This window comes from Sus scrofa, chromosome 2 (genome assembly GCF_054392235.1).
Source record: "Sus scrofa isolate SSC_HxYL_T2T_F1_AM1 chromosome 2, Sscrofa_HxYL_maternal_Yorkshire_Landrace_v2.0, whole genome shotgun sequence".
NCBI classification, from domain to species: Eukaryota; Metazoa; Chordata; class Mammalia; order Artiodactyla; family Suidae; genus Sus; species Sus scrofa.
Window position 1 is genome coordinate 159,838,836 of NC_139384.1, and position 14,954 is coordinate 159,853,789.

Consider the following 14,954-nt stretch of genomic DNA (forward strand, 5'->3'; position numbering starts at 1 on the left):
TGGAAGCCTGATTGCACCAACTCCATTTTTCTTTCTGAGGTTTGTTTAGGGTATTTGGGGTCTTTAGGGTTTCCATAAACATTTTAAAATTTTTTGTTCTAGGTCTGTGAAAAATGCCATTGCTAATTGATGGGATTGCACTGAATTTGTGGATTGCCTTGGGCATATAGTCATTCTGACAATATTGATACTTCCAATTCAATATCATGGTATATCTTTACATCTATTTGTGTCATCTTTGATTTATTTCATTAGTGTCATGTAGTTTTCAGAGTATAGATCTTTTGCCTCTTTAAGTAGGTTTATTCTTAGGTATTTTATGCTCTTTGATGTGATGATAAATGGGATTGTTTCCTTGATTTCTTGTTCTGATCTTCACTATTGTATATAGGAATGCAATAGATTTCTGTGCATTAATTTTGTATCCTACAACTCTACCGAATTCATCAATGAGCTCTAGTAGTTTCCTGATAGCATCTTTAGGATTTTCTACGTGTAGTGTCATGTTATCTGCAAACAGTGATAGCTTTATTTCTTTTCCAATTGGATTCCCTTTTATTTTTTTTCCTCTAATTGCTATTGCTAGGGCTTCCAAAATTATGTTGAATAAAATTGGTGAGAGTGATCATCCTTATCTTGTTCCTGATCTTAGTGTAAACGCTTTCAGCTTTTCACCATTGAGAATGATGTCAGCTATAGGTTTGTCATATATCGCCTTTGTTATGTTGAGGTAGGTTCCTTCTGTGCCCACTTTGTGCAGTTTTTAGCATAAATGGGTGTTGGATTTTGTCAAAAGCTTTCCCTATATCTGTTGAGATGACCATATGGTTTTTATCCTTCGGTTTGTTAATGCGGTGTGTCACACTAACTGATATGCAGATATTGAAGAATCCTTGTATCCCTGAGATAAATCCAACTTGATCATGGTATACGATCCCTTTAATGTATTGCTGGATTCAGTTCACTAGCATTGTGTCGAGGATTTTTGTCTCTATGTACATCAGTGATATTGGCCTCTAATTTGTGTGTGTGTGTGTGTGTGTGTGTGTGTGTGTGTGTGTGTGTGTGTGTGTGTGTGTGTGTGTGTGTGTGTGGTATTTTTGTCTGGTTTTGGTATCAGGGTGATAGTGGCCTTATAGAATGAGTTTTTGGGAATGTTCTTTCTCTTAAATTTTTTTGGAATAGTTTCAGAAGTATAGGTGTTAGCTCTCTGCTAAATATTTGATAGAATTCACCTGTGAATCCATTTAGTCCTGGACTTTTGTTTGTTGGAAGCTTTTTAATCACAGTTTTGGTTTCAATACTTGTGACTGGTTTTTCCATTTCCTCCTGGCTCAGTCTTGGAAGGTTGTACCTTCTAAGCTTGTACCTTCAGTCTTGGAAGGTTGTAAATATTTGTCCATTTCTTTTAGGTTGACCATTTTATTGGCATATAGTTGCTAGTGGTGGTCTCTTATGGTCCTTTCTCTTTCTGTGGTGTCAGTTCTAACTTCTTTTTAATTTCTAATTTGATTGATTTGAGGCCCCTCTTCTTGATGAGTCTAGCTAAATGTTTATCAATTTTGTTTATCTTTTCAAAGAATCGGCTTTTAGTTTCATTGATCTTTTCTGTTTTTGTCTCTATTTCCTTTATTTCTGTTCTGATTTTTATGATTTCTTTCCTTCTACTAATTTGGGGGGGGGTTGTTTTGGTTTTTTTGTTTTGTTTTGTTTTTGTATCTTCTTGGTCTATGCCTCCATTCTTTTTCCAAGATCTTGGATCATCTTTACTATAATTTCTCTGAATCCTTTTTTAGATATATTGCCTGTCTTCACTTCACTTAGTTGTTCTTCTGGGGTTTTAGCTTGTTCCTTCATCTGGAACATATTTCTCTGCCACCTCATTTTGTCTAAGTTTCCATGTTCGTAGTTTCATTTCAACTGGCTACAGGATCATAAGTCCTCTTGCTTCTGGTGTCTGTCCCCTGGTGGTGTGGTTGGCCCATGGGTTTGTGCAGGCTTCCTGGTTGGAGGGGATGTGCCTGTCCACTGGTGGGTAGAGGTGGGTCTTGTCCCTTTGGTGGGCAGGGCCATGTCCAGGGGTATGACCTCAGAACAGCTCTAGGCAGCTTGTCTGCTGCTAGCTGAGGCTGTGTTCCTACCCTTCTGACTGTTTGGCCTGAGGTGTTCCAGCCATGAAGCCTGTAGGCTCTTGGGTACGGCCAGGTCTTGGTGCCAAAATGGCAACCTCTGGTAGAGCTCACACCAAACAATTCCCTGGGGCCTCTGTCGCCAGTGTCCTTGCCCCTCTCGTGAGCTTCAGTCCACCTCTGCCTCCACAGCAGACCCTCCACGTCCTACAGGTAGGTCTAAGCCTAGGCTCCTGTGGGAGTCCTGCTTTGTGCTGGATTCCAGTGCATGAGAAACTCTGCATGCACCTTCCAAGAGTGGAGTCTGTTTCCTGCAGCTCTTTGGAGCTCCTTCACTCAAGCCATGCTGGCCTTTGAAGTCAAATTCTCTGGGGTTTCTCATGCCAATGCCAGCCACTCAGGCTGGGGAGCCTAATGTGAGGGCTAGGAACTCTCACTCTTGTGGGAGAACCTCTGAGATATAATTTTCCAGTTTGTGGGTCACCCATCCAGCAGGTATGGGATTTCATTATGTTGCAAAATCACCCCTCCCTACCATTTGTTGTGGCCTCTTCTTTTTCCTTGAATGAAAAATGTCTTTTTTAGGATATTCCAGTCTTTTTTGTCAATGGTTGTGATTTTGGTGTTTTCATGAGAGGATATGAGCTCAAGACTTTCTCTTCCACCAACTTGTCCTGATTTGAGGGGTTGCTTTTAGTTTAAATGTTTGCTGCCTCCTTCCTCAGTGTGTGCTGGCCATTATCACCTTGATATGGCATATATGGGTGCAGTGGCCCTTCACCCTCCCAGAACAGTGGGGACAGAACCTGGCATCTGCTCATAGGTTTCTCAGGAGTAATTGGGCCTCATGGCCTCCCAGAACAAGAGGGGCCAGGGCCTGGAGCTTGCTCATGGGTTTTGCAGATGTGTCTGGGCTCACACTCTCCTGGGACAATAGGACCAGGGACCTTCACCCACTCACAGGTTTCACAGGGGCATCTGGGGCCATGCACTCCCAGGACAGCAGGGGAAGGGCCTGGCACATGTCAGCAGGTCTTCCAGCAGCTCCCTGCCTCTGGAGCCCACAATGGTGGTAGAGGCTCACACCTGTACTTGCAACTCTTATAGGTGTTGTCCTGTTGCCTGAAAGTCCTCACAGGAGAAGAAGCTCTTCCAGTGGTCCCGCCCCTCTCCTTGCACACCCCCCAACAATGGCACCTTGCCTCTATGGTGGATACACCCTCGGCTATCACAGTTCAGCCTCTCCGGGCTGAATCCTCATAGCCAACCCCAGTCCTCTTCTTGGGTCTGTCTTCTGCAGCCTGAATTTCAGCTCCTAGCTCCCACCAGGACCAGCAGATGAGTGTCTCAAGCTGGGGAGCACAGGGCTGTGGTGCTGACCCTCTGTGCAGGTTATTCAACATTTTACCTTCCACACACTGGTGGCTGCTCTCTCCTCCTAGGGTCCAAAGCTCCCCCTGTGTCCAGGCTGAGATCCTTGCCTATGAGAGGACCTCCCAAAGTGCAGGAAATTTTCTCCCTCACAGCTCCCTCCCTGGGGCACAGGGCCTATGCCAATTCCTTTCTCTCTCCTTTTTCTTTTTTTCTTTCTTTTTCCCCTTGGTCTACCCAGCCTCATGGGGTTTTCTTGACTTTTAGAGAACGTGAGGTCTTCTGCTGGTGTTCAGTTGACGTCCTGTGTGAATTATTCCACTTGTAGATGTACTTTAAACATTTTTGTAGGAGGAGGTGAGTGCCACCTCCTTCTCCTCTGACATCTTGATCCTGTGCTCTGTATTTCACTTTCAAACCAAGTTGGTAAAAAAGCAATGTGTGCTTCCGTCACAGAATTTCCTTCTTCCCATACCCTTGATGGAAATGAGCATGGTAAATACTTGCCATGTGTTGAAGTCGGAAATGAAAGGAGACTGGGTCTCTTCAACAAAGCTTGGAGGAGAGCCGTCCGTGAATCAGGGACAATCATCTCCACTTTACACAACTGAGAACAGACTTCCTCTTGTGGAAGTTATCATGAATGGGGTACTTTGTCATATGAACTGGGATTGCTAAACAAAACAACTGGACTAAAAGGAATGATGAAAGATTTACCTACGTCAAGGGTATGGCAATAAGGGAGTTATTGGGTTGTGCTACCTGACAGATGTAGGGTTCAGTTTTTCAAATATCCAGGCAACAAGACCCAGTCGTACACATCAACTTCTTTATGCAACATAACAAAATAAAATCAATCTAGCTTTTGTAAACTGAATCATAGAAGTATTGATCCTTCCATTCAACAGATTTTAGCTTCTACTATTTTTTTTCTAGTGGTTATAAAGGACACTGCCATATGTCAAATAAATCTTTACCCTCAAAGGCTATAGAGTGTTTTAAGTAATAATGAATAATACCTATAAGGTAGATATATGTATACTCATAATATAGCACATGCTCTATACCAGGAAAGATAAAATGTTACCTTTTATTATAAGTCAGAAGAGAGAGACTGAATCCTTTTTGGGCAACTATGGAAAACATTTTGTCTTAACTTGTTTAGGAAAGTTGGATCAGATTCTGATAGGCAGAGGTAGCAGTAATGATTGTAGGGAAAGCATCCATGGGCAAAAGCACAGGAAGAGAAAAAAGCGGGTAACTCAGGATTCTAATGGTATGAGCCTCTGATGTTTGAAAAGGAAACCAAGAGATGAAATTGAGACTGAAGGCATGCCAGATCACAAAAAAACTTTGACTCCCAAGCTCAAGCTCTTTAACTGCATTGGCTAAACATTGTAAGCAGTGGGGCGGCGGTGGGGGGCGGGGGAGCACTTGCAGTTAGGGTTTCCCAAGGTCACTTCTCTGGACCAGAGTTGACAGACACGGGAAAGAATCCGTACAGCAGAAATAATGGTATTGATGAACTTAGAAATATCAATTCTTATAGAGGCTTTTCTCTAGAGTTTAGGGCAAACCTAATAATGACTTGTTTGAGTGAAATCACTTGACCTGGAAAATACTGCTTCCTTGTATTTTTTTTTAAAAACTTTGGCACATGTTCCCCCCCATATTGTAGAGCACATTAGCAAACATTTAAGAGGCTTCCTGTGATGGTTATAATTAAGCTTCAAAGGGAACAGGCAAAGCCAGACATTGAGCTGGGCTGAAACTACTTCCCTTTTCCCATTGTTACTAATACGCAATTTACTGTAGCTTGCTTTCGATCACATTTTCCAGTTTAGGATGGTAGGGAAAATCAGTGTGCCAGTAAGAATTTTTATTGCTGTATGATTCAGAGTTAGCTGAATCACCCTGAGCCAATGTGCACTCTGTGAACAGCAAGATACTCCAGGAACTTTTGGGTCCTGGCCTATGTTCAGTGTCTTTTTCAACTATCCTCATCAGGTATCCTATGTTCCAGCCTAATGAACCATTTGGTGTTCATATGTTCAACAGTCTTCACACGTTGACATCTATTCTCATGGATTTCAGCTCAGTGTTACCTATAACTGTGTACCTGCCTCCTCTTCTTTAGAAACCCCTCTCTGCTTCAAACCAGTCTTATTTTGCTACAGAAACATACTTATCCTTCAAGATTCACAGTTGTGCAACTGTATTTTTTATAAGAACTTCTCTGATGATACTATCACTAGAAAAGATATATAAGATGATATTATCTTAGAAAAAATTAATTGAGTCTTTATGTACTCACAGCACATTGAAAAAATCTATTTTCTAGAATGTTATTACATGATATTTGAATCCTATTGTCTATACCTAACTTGCTAAACTCTGAGCTCCTTGAGTACAAGAATAACACAATGTTGTAAGTGCTAAATCAAGACAAGGGCAAATTGCTATGAGAAGATAGAGGAAGCAAAGCCAAATAAAAAGCCTTAATACTCAATGGTATAAAAAGTCAGGAGGCGTTTTAGATAAGACAATGAAAAGATTAATAGGTAAAAATATAAATAAATAGAAAACACTTTGCATTTTTTCATTCAAAAATATTAGTAGGAAAACTTAGAAGAAAAATCAGATGAACCCCTGTCTTGCCTTGAACACTGTCTGAATCTCATAAAGAAGAATTAATCAGTAAATACTATAACAAATCAATTCAGTATCAATGTCTTTGAAACAGATTTCTAAAAGTTCTGTGAAAAGAACAATAAATGACATTGGGGATAGACTTCAGCCCTATTGTCTTGAACGCTTTTGTTGAAAAATTTGATGAAATCATTGAAGGTGGGATTCTATGGCAAGAGTCAAAAAGATCTCTACATACTAGGAGTGATGACCTGCCAAAAGGAACAAGATGGACTACTCTCTATGTCAATCGAGAAAATGAACCCCAAAAGAGAGGATGACAGAGATATGACTTCATATTTAAAGTATGCTTTCTGTATCTTCCTTTAAGTAAGTTATAAAGTTAACAACTGGGACAGTAGTCCCTTCCTCCTGGTTATGTTAATTCATCCACCACCACCTTTCTGCTCAGTTGTTCTACTAGTTGCAGTAGTCTCCTCATATATCTTTATTCTTTCACGATTGCAGCGTGAGACTTTATCTAACGCCTGCTGGTGTTCAATCCACCATGTCCACTATATACCTTAGATTTGCCAGTCTGGTCACCATGTCAAAGAAAAGAACAAAATCACACTGACCTCTTTTTTTTTTTTTTGACACCTAAGGATAATGGCATCCTTTCAGAGTGTCCCTAAACCTACTCTATGATAATGTCTTATTTGAATCTTACCCAAATTAATGTCAGGCTGTAACACGTCAATTTAAAAATAGGAGATGTTGGAGTTCCCGTTGTGGCGCAGTGGTTAACAAATCCCACTAGGAACCATGAGGCTGCGGGTTCGATCCCTGCCCTTGCTCAGTGGGTTAAGGATCCGGCGTTGCCGTGAGCTGTGGTGTAGGTCACAGATGCGGCTTGGATCGCACGTTGCTGTGGCTCTGGCATAGGCTGGCAGCTACAGCTCCGATTAGACCCCTAGCCTGGGAACCTCCATATGCCGCAGGAGCAGCCCCAGAAATGGCAAAAAGACAAAAAATAAAATAAAAAATAAAAATGAGATGTGAGGAGACAATATGAAAACACATACACAAAGTTCAACCTTAAAAATGAATTTAAATGAAACACGCAAAAACCGAAAAGAAAGAAAATCTGGAAGAGAGAAATCCCTGAATGAAAATGCAGGCTATCTTAATACAATATTAGGAATGCACATTAGTTAACTTCCAAAATGTTTATATACCTAACTCTATTTTATGACTTAGTTTGAGTTCCACTGAGACTAAAGTAACATAAATAAACGTAGATAGCTTTGATTACAGTGAAATGGGATACAAAGGGAGTGTAGTTTGTAGGGCAGAGGCAAAGAATGGTGTGGATTATATGAATTAAAGAGAGAGAATTGCCACTCAGCTTCGTGCAAACTGCAAAATCTGAGTCTCAGTGATATGCTTCCCTATGAGCTGCTGAATGGGAGTCAGTGGGAATTAGGACTTCCTTTCATCTGATTAGGAAGCAAGTAAGGATAGAGGGATTTATAAGTAAGATTACATTCCTATAGAAATGTACCTACAGGAAATCAAAGACACGGAAAGAAAGGTAGAAAACTCGACATGAGCAAATATGTACATGTTTAAAACAAGGAAGACGAAAGATTTGAGGAAAAGCTAGCTAGAATAATAACTAATGCCTCTGGTGAGTAACAGTGCAAGTTATTTTTTTAAATCACATTTGGGTTTTTTTGAATAAATGTGGAATAACTGCTAAATACAAGAAAAATTTAGAGGATAAAAGATTAATGAGACACAGATTCTGTTCTCAAGGAACACCTAGACAAACAGAGGAGAATCAATTTACAAGCTGGAACGGTTTCACAAGAAAAGCAAAGATGTGTGTCATGAGAATTGTGAAGAATAAGTATTATTAGCATCAAAGGGCAAGATTCTCAAACTCAAATGCTTTCTAGGGTCAGCAAAAAATGAAGGACACACTTAAATGGCGCAGTTACCACTAAACTTTAGCTGACTTTTGCCATAGCAATGAAGGGTCCAAATATTTTTTTAAAATTTGTTTTATTTTCATTCCTTGTGAAATACTCAAACTGTAAAAGTCAGAAACTATTTTTAAAAAGTTAAAAAACAGTGTGTCAGTTGAATACAATACATTAACAAGCCAGAATTGATCATCATGCTGCCAGTTTAGGATAAATTCCTTAGAGGAATAAGAAACGTCTGTGAACTTATGCTAAGTGAAGAAAGAAAGAGAAAGACAAATACCACGTGCTATCATTTATATCTGGAATCTAATATACGGCACCAATGAACCTTTCCAGAGAAAAGAAACTCACGGACATGGAGAACAGACTTGTGGTTGTCAAGGGGGAGGGGGAAGGAATGGGATGGACTGGGAGCCTGGGGTTAAGAGATGCAAACTATTGCCTTTGGAATGGATAAGCAATGAGGTCCTGCTATGTAGCACAGGGAAGTATATCTAGTCATTTATGATGGAGCATGATGGAGGATAACGTGAGAAAAAGAATGTATATATATACATACGTGTGTGTGTGTGTGTGTGTGTGTGTGTGTGTGTGTGAGACTGGGTCACTTTGCTGTATGGTAAAACCTGACAGAACACTGTAAACCAACTATAACGGAAAAAAATAAAAATCATTAAAAAAAGAAACGATCTGTCAAGAATACAGTCGTCTGGACTTCACATTGAACAGTATAGAGAGTTTAGACGTACAGTGATTAAAGAACATCCCACATAAAGGCAGCAACATGAGTTAAAGCCAAAAAACAGGAATGTGATGGCAATCAGTGCCACACTATGGAGAGCTTATTTTGGAAGCGGGGTAGTCTACGAGGAGGAGGAGGAGGAAATACGATAACAGGAGCGTTTAGGGGGGAAGGGGAGGTTGATCAGCCGTCTGCAGAGATTCTCTGAAAGCAAGTCAGGCCAAATATACCCACTGTATTTCATAAGGGCGAGAGCTTGGTAGCACGCCAGAAAAACATGAGCAATGATTTCAGCAGAGTGACACTAGAGATAAGCTGGTGAAACACCTTCGAGCGTGTTTTGTTCAACACCTTTTCAGGGCTAATAATGACAATCGAGAAGGCACTTTCCAGATTCATAGTCGATGTAAAGTTAGGCAGGATCACTAATACGACGGCATACTCAAGCCTAAACAATCGTGACAGACTAACTCAAATTTCAACAAAACAGTGAAGGTGGGTCTGAGGCCAAAAGGTCAAAGAAATAAATACAGGATGCATGAAAATCACCTAGAAAGGCACCTTATTAAGAACAGGAAGACTCAGAAAGTGTAATTAACATCCCTTAAATCATGGAATTCGTGGAGGAAGTGGAAGGTACTTTGCAAGTCTATCTAGAATCCAAGTCTGTACTTTGCAAGTCCATCTAGAATCCAAGTCTGTCGTCTTTCTTAGTTACGTCTTTCTTAGTTAACCACCGCAGGAAAAAAAGTACTATGTCTATTTCTTAGAACTTTAGCTTGTATATTGCACTGAGTGGAAGACTGAAGTAAATATACTTTAATTGCTTTAATCCCAATTAATTTAAAAGTCTGTGTTTTATCATTTTATGGTAAAACATTAATGAGTTTGGATCGAATGTGCTGAGCAGAGTGGGAGTGGGTCAATTTTGCATAAACTCATGTTTTGAACTTAACTTCTTTTCTTCACTTCATAGTAGTAGCGGAAAATAATTCAATCTTGGTCACTTAGTAAACATTTTAAGACTCTCTATTAATGGCTCAGAATAACTGAAAGTCCTGTGGATACCACAAAATCTCTCCCGTTAAAGACTCACATTTTGCCAAATGCATATGTCTCTGGTTTCACCATCTCAATGGTTCTCCTCCGTCCTTTTTTCCAAAGACGGCGGCTAAATCCAGGAAAAAGCTCCAAGACATTTTCAGGACAATGTCTCATCTGCACCGTCTCTGGAGAGGTGCTTCTTGCTGAATATCTATTTCTACGCCTCCCCCCGTGAATTGCCATAACATCATACGGCTCCCACGGCCACTCTGCTCCCTGCTCGTGTCTCTACTCCCTCCCTCCGTGTCTTTCATTATCTACCTGATAGTAAGGGCTCCTGGGGAAAGGAAACTGTGTATTAATAAAAAAAAAAAAAACAAAAAAAACAAAAAAAACGCCAAAAAACACAAGCACAGAAATGTCTCTGGACCCAGACCTAAGTGTTCTAAAAGCAATGAAATGAAACTGCATCTCAGCAGGTGAAATGATACTGGAGAATCAGCAATGAAAATTACAGAATCAAAATTACCCTTCGAATTCTTTAAACATATATAGATGAGTTTGTTTATATTATCCTGAATGGTAATATTTGTGGGTAAATGTATCATTTTTATATAACAAACATTACATGGAAAATATAATTTTAGAGTGTTCTTGCTTTTAATTACATAAAATTACATTAATATTTGGAAGTCAACTGTCTGTATGTTGGGACTGCATTCTGCTAGTTTGTATAAAAGCCACGACTATTACTGCCTTCTCCTGTACCTCTTTTAATTTCATTTTTTTTGTGTATAACTTAACTCATTAAAACTTGCCCTTAAATAATTTCATATTTTCCTTTCAGAGTGTTACAGAAGACAAAATTCAAACTTCTTGCATCTATTCACTCTGTAGCCGAAGTGTTTTGTGAATAATTGCCTGTAACTTCTCTGTAACCTATTATCTCAGCTTCTTACTTAAGGAGCTAATTTAGTGATTTCCAGAAACCGTTTCTTAACCTTTTCTCTTAAGTTGTTAAAAAGAAAACAATGTTTCACATGGGCTCAAAAACTTAACAAAAATTATTGTTCAAGATACTGGACATACTGTGTATATATATATATATATATATATATATACACACACACACATACTGCCATATAGATATATAGTAGTATATACACATACACACACATATATGCACATATGCACTTATGATACAATATTCTCTCTCCAACACAAGCCCAGAATCACAATTTAATTTGTGCTTTCATGCTTTGTTGTGGTGAGCAGAGTAAATGATGAAGATACGGAACTGAAAACATTCAGGTGAAGACGGTAGATAGATTTGTTCTACCTAAGAATCAATTGAAAAATGGGCAAAAGACCTGAATAGACATTTCTTCAAGGAAGATGTACAGATGGCCAACAAGCACATGAAAAAATGCTAAACGTCCCTGATGATTAGAGAAATGCAAATCAAAACTATGACGAGATACGACCTCACACCAGTCAGAATGGCCATCATTAATAAGTCCACAAATAACAAATGCTGGAGAGGGTGTGAAGAAAAGGGAACCTTCCTGCGCTATTGGTGGGAATGTAAGCTGGTACAACCACTATGGATATCAATATGGAGGTAACTTAGAAATCTATCACAGAGCTACCATATGAGCCAGCAATCCCACACTTGGGCATATATCTGGACAAAACTCTACTTTAAAAAGACACATGCACCCACATGTTCATTGCAGCTCTATTCACAAAAGCCAAGACATGGAAACAACCCAAATGTCCATCAACAGACGACTGGATTAGGAAGATGTGGTATATATACACAATGGAATACTACTCAGCCATAAAAAAGAACAAAATCATGCCATTTGCAGCAGCATGGATGGAACTAGAGACTCTCATCCTGAGTGAAGTAAGTCAGAAAAAGAAAGACAAATACCATATGATATCACTTATATCTGGAATCTAATATAAGGCACAAATGAACCTTTCTACAAAAAAGAAAATCATGGACTTGCAGAATAGACTTGTGGTAGCCAAGGGGGAGAGGGAGGGAGTGGGGTGGTTGGGGAGCTTGGGGTTAATAGATGCAGACTATTGCCTTTGGAATGGATTAGCAATAAGATCTTGCCATTAGCCCTGGGAACTATGTCTAGTCACTTATGATGGAGCTTGATAATGTGCAAAAAAAGAATGTGTACATGTATGTGTAACTGGGTCCCCATGCTGTACAGTAGAAAACAAATTATATTAGGGAAATAACTATTAAAACAAATAATCATTCTACCAAAAACACCTAATGGAGAAAAGCATTTGAAGGATGGGGAAGGCAGAGGAGAGGAGGGCTGGAGGTGAAAACAAAGGGAGTAACATTCAGGTAAACAGATTTTTAGAGCTTAGCAAAAGGGATAGAAGCAAATGAAAATAAAACTTGGGAGAGAAAAGTTTAAACGGATATTTTAGGAAGGACATCATCAATTTTATGACGGAACATCACTGGCTCCTACTAATTAGTGCTTTTGTTTTCATTTTGAAACATGAGGTTATGCTTAGACTGGCAACATGTATTCTGATGACAGAGAAGAAGGAAAAAGGAAACGAGGCCAAAGTCCAAGGGGAGCACTGGGGGTGGGAGGAGGAGGGAGCAGCACACCTAAAGCCAAGCCTCTGCAATCTCAGATTTTCCAAGCACCGTGCTTCATGTTGTCTCACTTAATGAGGCAAAAATAAAGATCATGACAAGAAGACAACGTTGCTACTTGAAATGTTCACAGCTTGCTTTCAGCAATTTCCCAATTTTTTTTTTCTAAATATTCTCAGACTCCTCCCGTGAAGAATTCAAGAAAAATTTAAACGCCAGTTTTTAAGGTTGTTCCTTAGTGTCTTTGAGCTTTTAGCATCTAAGAGCTGACCTACAAATTTCTGAAAGGGACTTTAAGCTCATGTATATGCGAGTATGTGTGTGAGAGATATTACACCACCTTAGAATGAAAACACTTTGAATCCTTGTGAAACTGAAGGTAATCACTGGTTTGATCCATCAAAACTGTAACCTGCCTTCAGCAATCAGGCCGCGTTAATTGCTGCTACCACACACTTCCACGTCCTCCAAGGGTCACAGAGCCTACACAGTACGTTGGCCCAAGTTGGTTTTCAGGAACTTGGAGTCAGCTGTGCCCAGTATGAGTTTGAGACCCCCAATCCGCCAACACGGCATTTAGGCATATCTGTTCCAATGACCTTGTTTTCATTTTTTTTTTTAATTTATTTTTTTTAGACAAGTTCCCAGACCAGGAGTCGAATTGGAGCTGTAGCTGCAGGCCTAGACCACAGCCACAGCAATGCAAGATCCGAGCTGCATCTGCAACCTACACTATAAGCTCACAGCAATGCCAGATCCCCAACCCACTGAGCGAGGCCAGGGATCCAACCTGCATCCTCATGGATCCTAGTCAGGTTTGTCCTGCTGAGCCACGACAGAAACTCCTGTTCCATGACTTTTGATGTCAGAGGGAAAACCTCCACCCTCAAAACATACTAATGCCACCATTTTCTGAACATGCAGTCTATAAAGAAGTCTGTGGCTTAATTGCATCTGTGTAAAACTACTGATTATCTCATGTTTGTCTTATCTGCAATCTCTGTTCCCACACGCCCCAGCCTCAGCTTTATCCCGTAAACATACCAAGTCCAATGTCTTCAGGAGGCAGATCTGAGATTTCTTCTCTCATATTCTTACTTGATTGATTTATGAATGAACCCTTTCTCTGTTGCAGAGAAAGAGCTACAGCAGTAACAACACCAGATCCTTAACCCCCAAGCCACCAGGGAACTCCTGCGTCTTTTTAAATGGTCAGAGAAGCAATTAAAAGCAACAAATTCTCACTTTTCTCATAGTCATGCTTCAGTTCTCAACAAACCAGAACATCTTATTAACACATTCAGTAAACTACAGTCACCATTTTCAAAAACTGAAAATTCACCCTAAAATAAAATTCCTAAATCTATGGAATTTCCAAAGAGAAAACAAACATCCTGACATAAAGGAAATGATACCCAAACTTTCTCTGTATTTTGTTAAAGTAACTGCTTGAAAAGGAAACCAATTATGTAGATGCATCATTTCTAAGTGACTTACATACATATCACTTTTATCACTTGTGTTTAAATTTGACACAATTTGCATATTCTTCCCATACTTTTAATTGTTATATTTTATTTTTCTTCACGATATTTTCAGTAGCGGTTTATGATTTGAGACAGACTTGCTCAGGGTTTATCACCAGAACCATGGTGGGGTTTTTGCTGCTGTCGTTCCCACTTCAGCATCCTACTCTTTGACCTGTCTAGCAATGAAATTGGCCGTGACAGCTAGGGGGATTCATCTAACCCGTACGAAAAGCGTATTTTCAAGGAGTCGAAACCTAAAGCACTGTATCATGCCTAACTTTTTTACTTTTCAGAAAAACAGGAAATAGTAAATATCCCTCATTTCAAATATTCCTCAATTCAGCAGCTGTTAAAACAACACTGTTTTACAAATTAAAAAATGCACATCAATTGCCTGGTTCATTCTGACTTAAAGATGGAAAATCACTGGCACTGGGCGACAATCAAGATTTTTAAAGGAACAGTCTAATTTCTGCCCAGAAAACGCTCTTTCTGACACAGTTCCGGGGACAAGGTTGGCTACCTACCTCTTTTACGTGCACCTTTGGATGATGCGGCCTCTGAAAATCCAAGTTACACCCGCGATTCCATTCCCCTGTGGTGACTCATCTGGATCCCAGACACGCAGGACCTGCCTGGAAGAGACACAGGCATCAAGCGGGGCCCCACCAGTGAATCATCCCTTTCATGCAGCGAAACCTCTAAGGGGAGAGCAGGCTGTTAGGAAACAGACGGCTGCTGGAAAATGACACGCTCTGTGAATAAGATCTAAGGTGCGACGTGTAATTGTCCTGCGATGGGAATCGGGAAGCATTTCATTAAGTGGGTGACAGGTCCCCATAAATGCCTGAAGTGCATAGGACTGCCTATGCTTTTAGGATG

At 40.0% G+C, this 14,954-nt stretch overlaps 1 long non-coding RNA gene across 2 annotated transcripts in view; it reads right to left on the bottom strand.

Annotated features, from left to right (window-relative positions):
• The window catches only part of LOC146405818 (uncharacterized), a 181,481-nt gene that overhangs the window by 113,471 nt on the left and 53,056 nt on the right, over positions 1–14,954 (bottom strand). For both annotated transcript variants that reach the window (XR_014839032.1, XR_014839031.1), the window contains exon 2: positions 14,600–14,707. This is a non-coding gene — a long non-coding RNA (uncharacterized LOC146405818). The remainder of the gene's footprint in view (positions 1–14,599; positions 14,708–14,954) is intronic.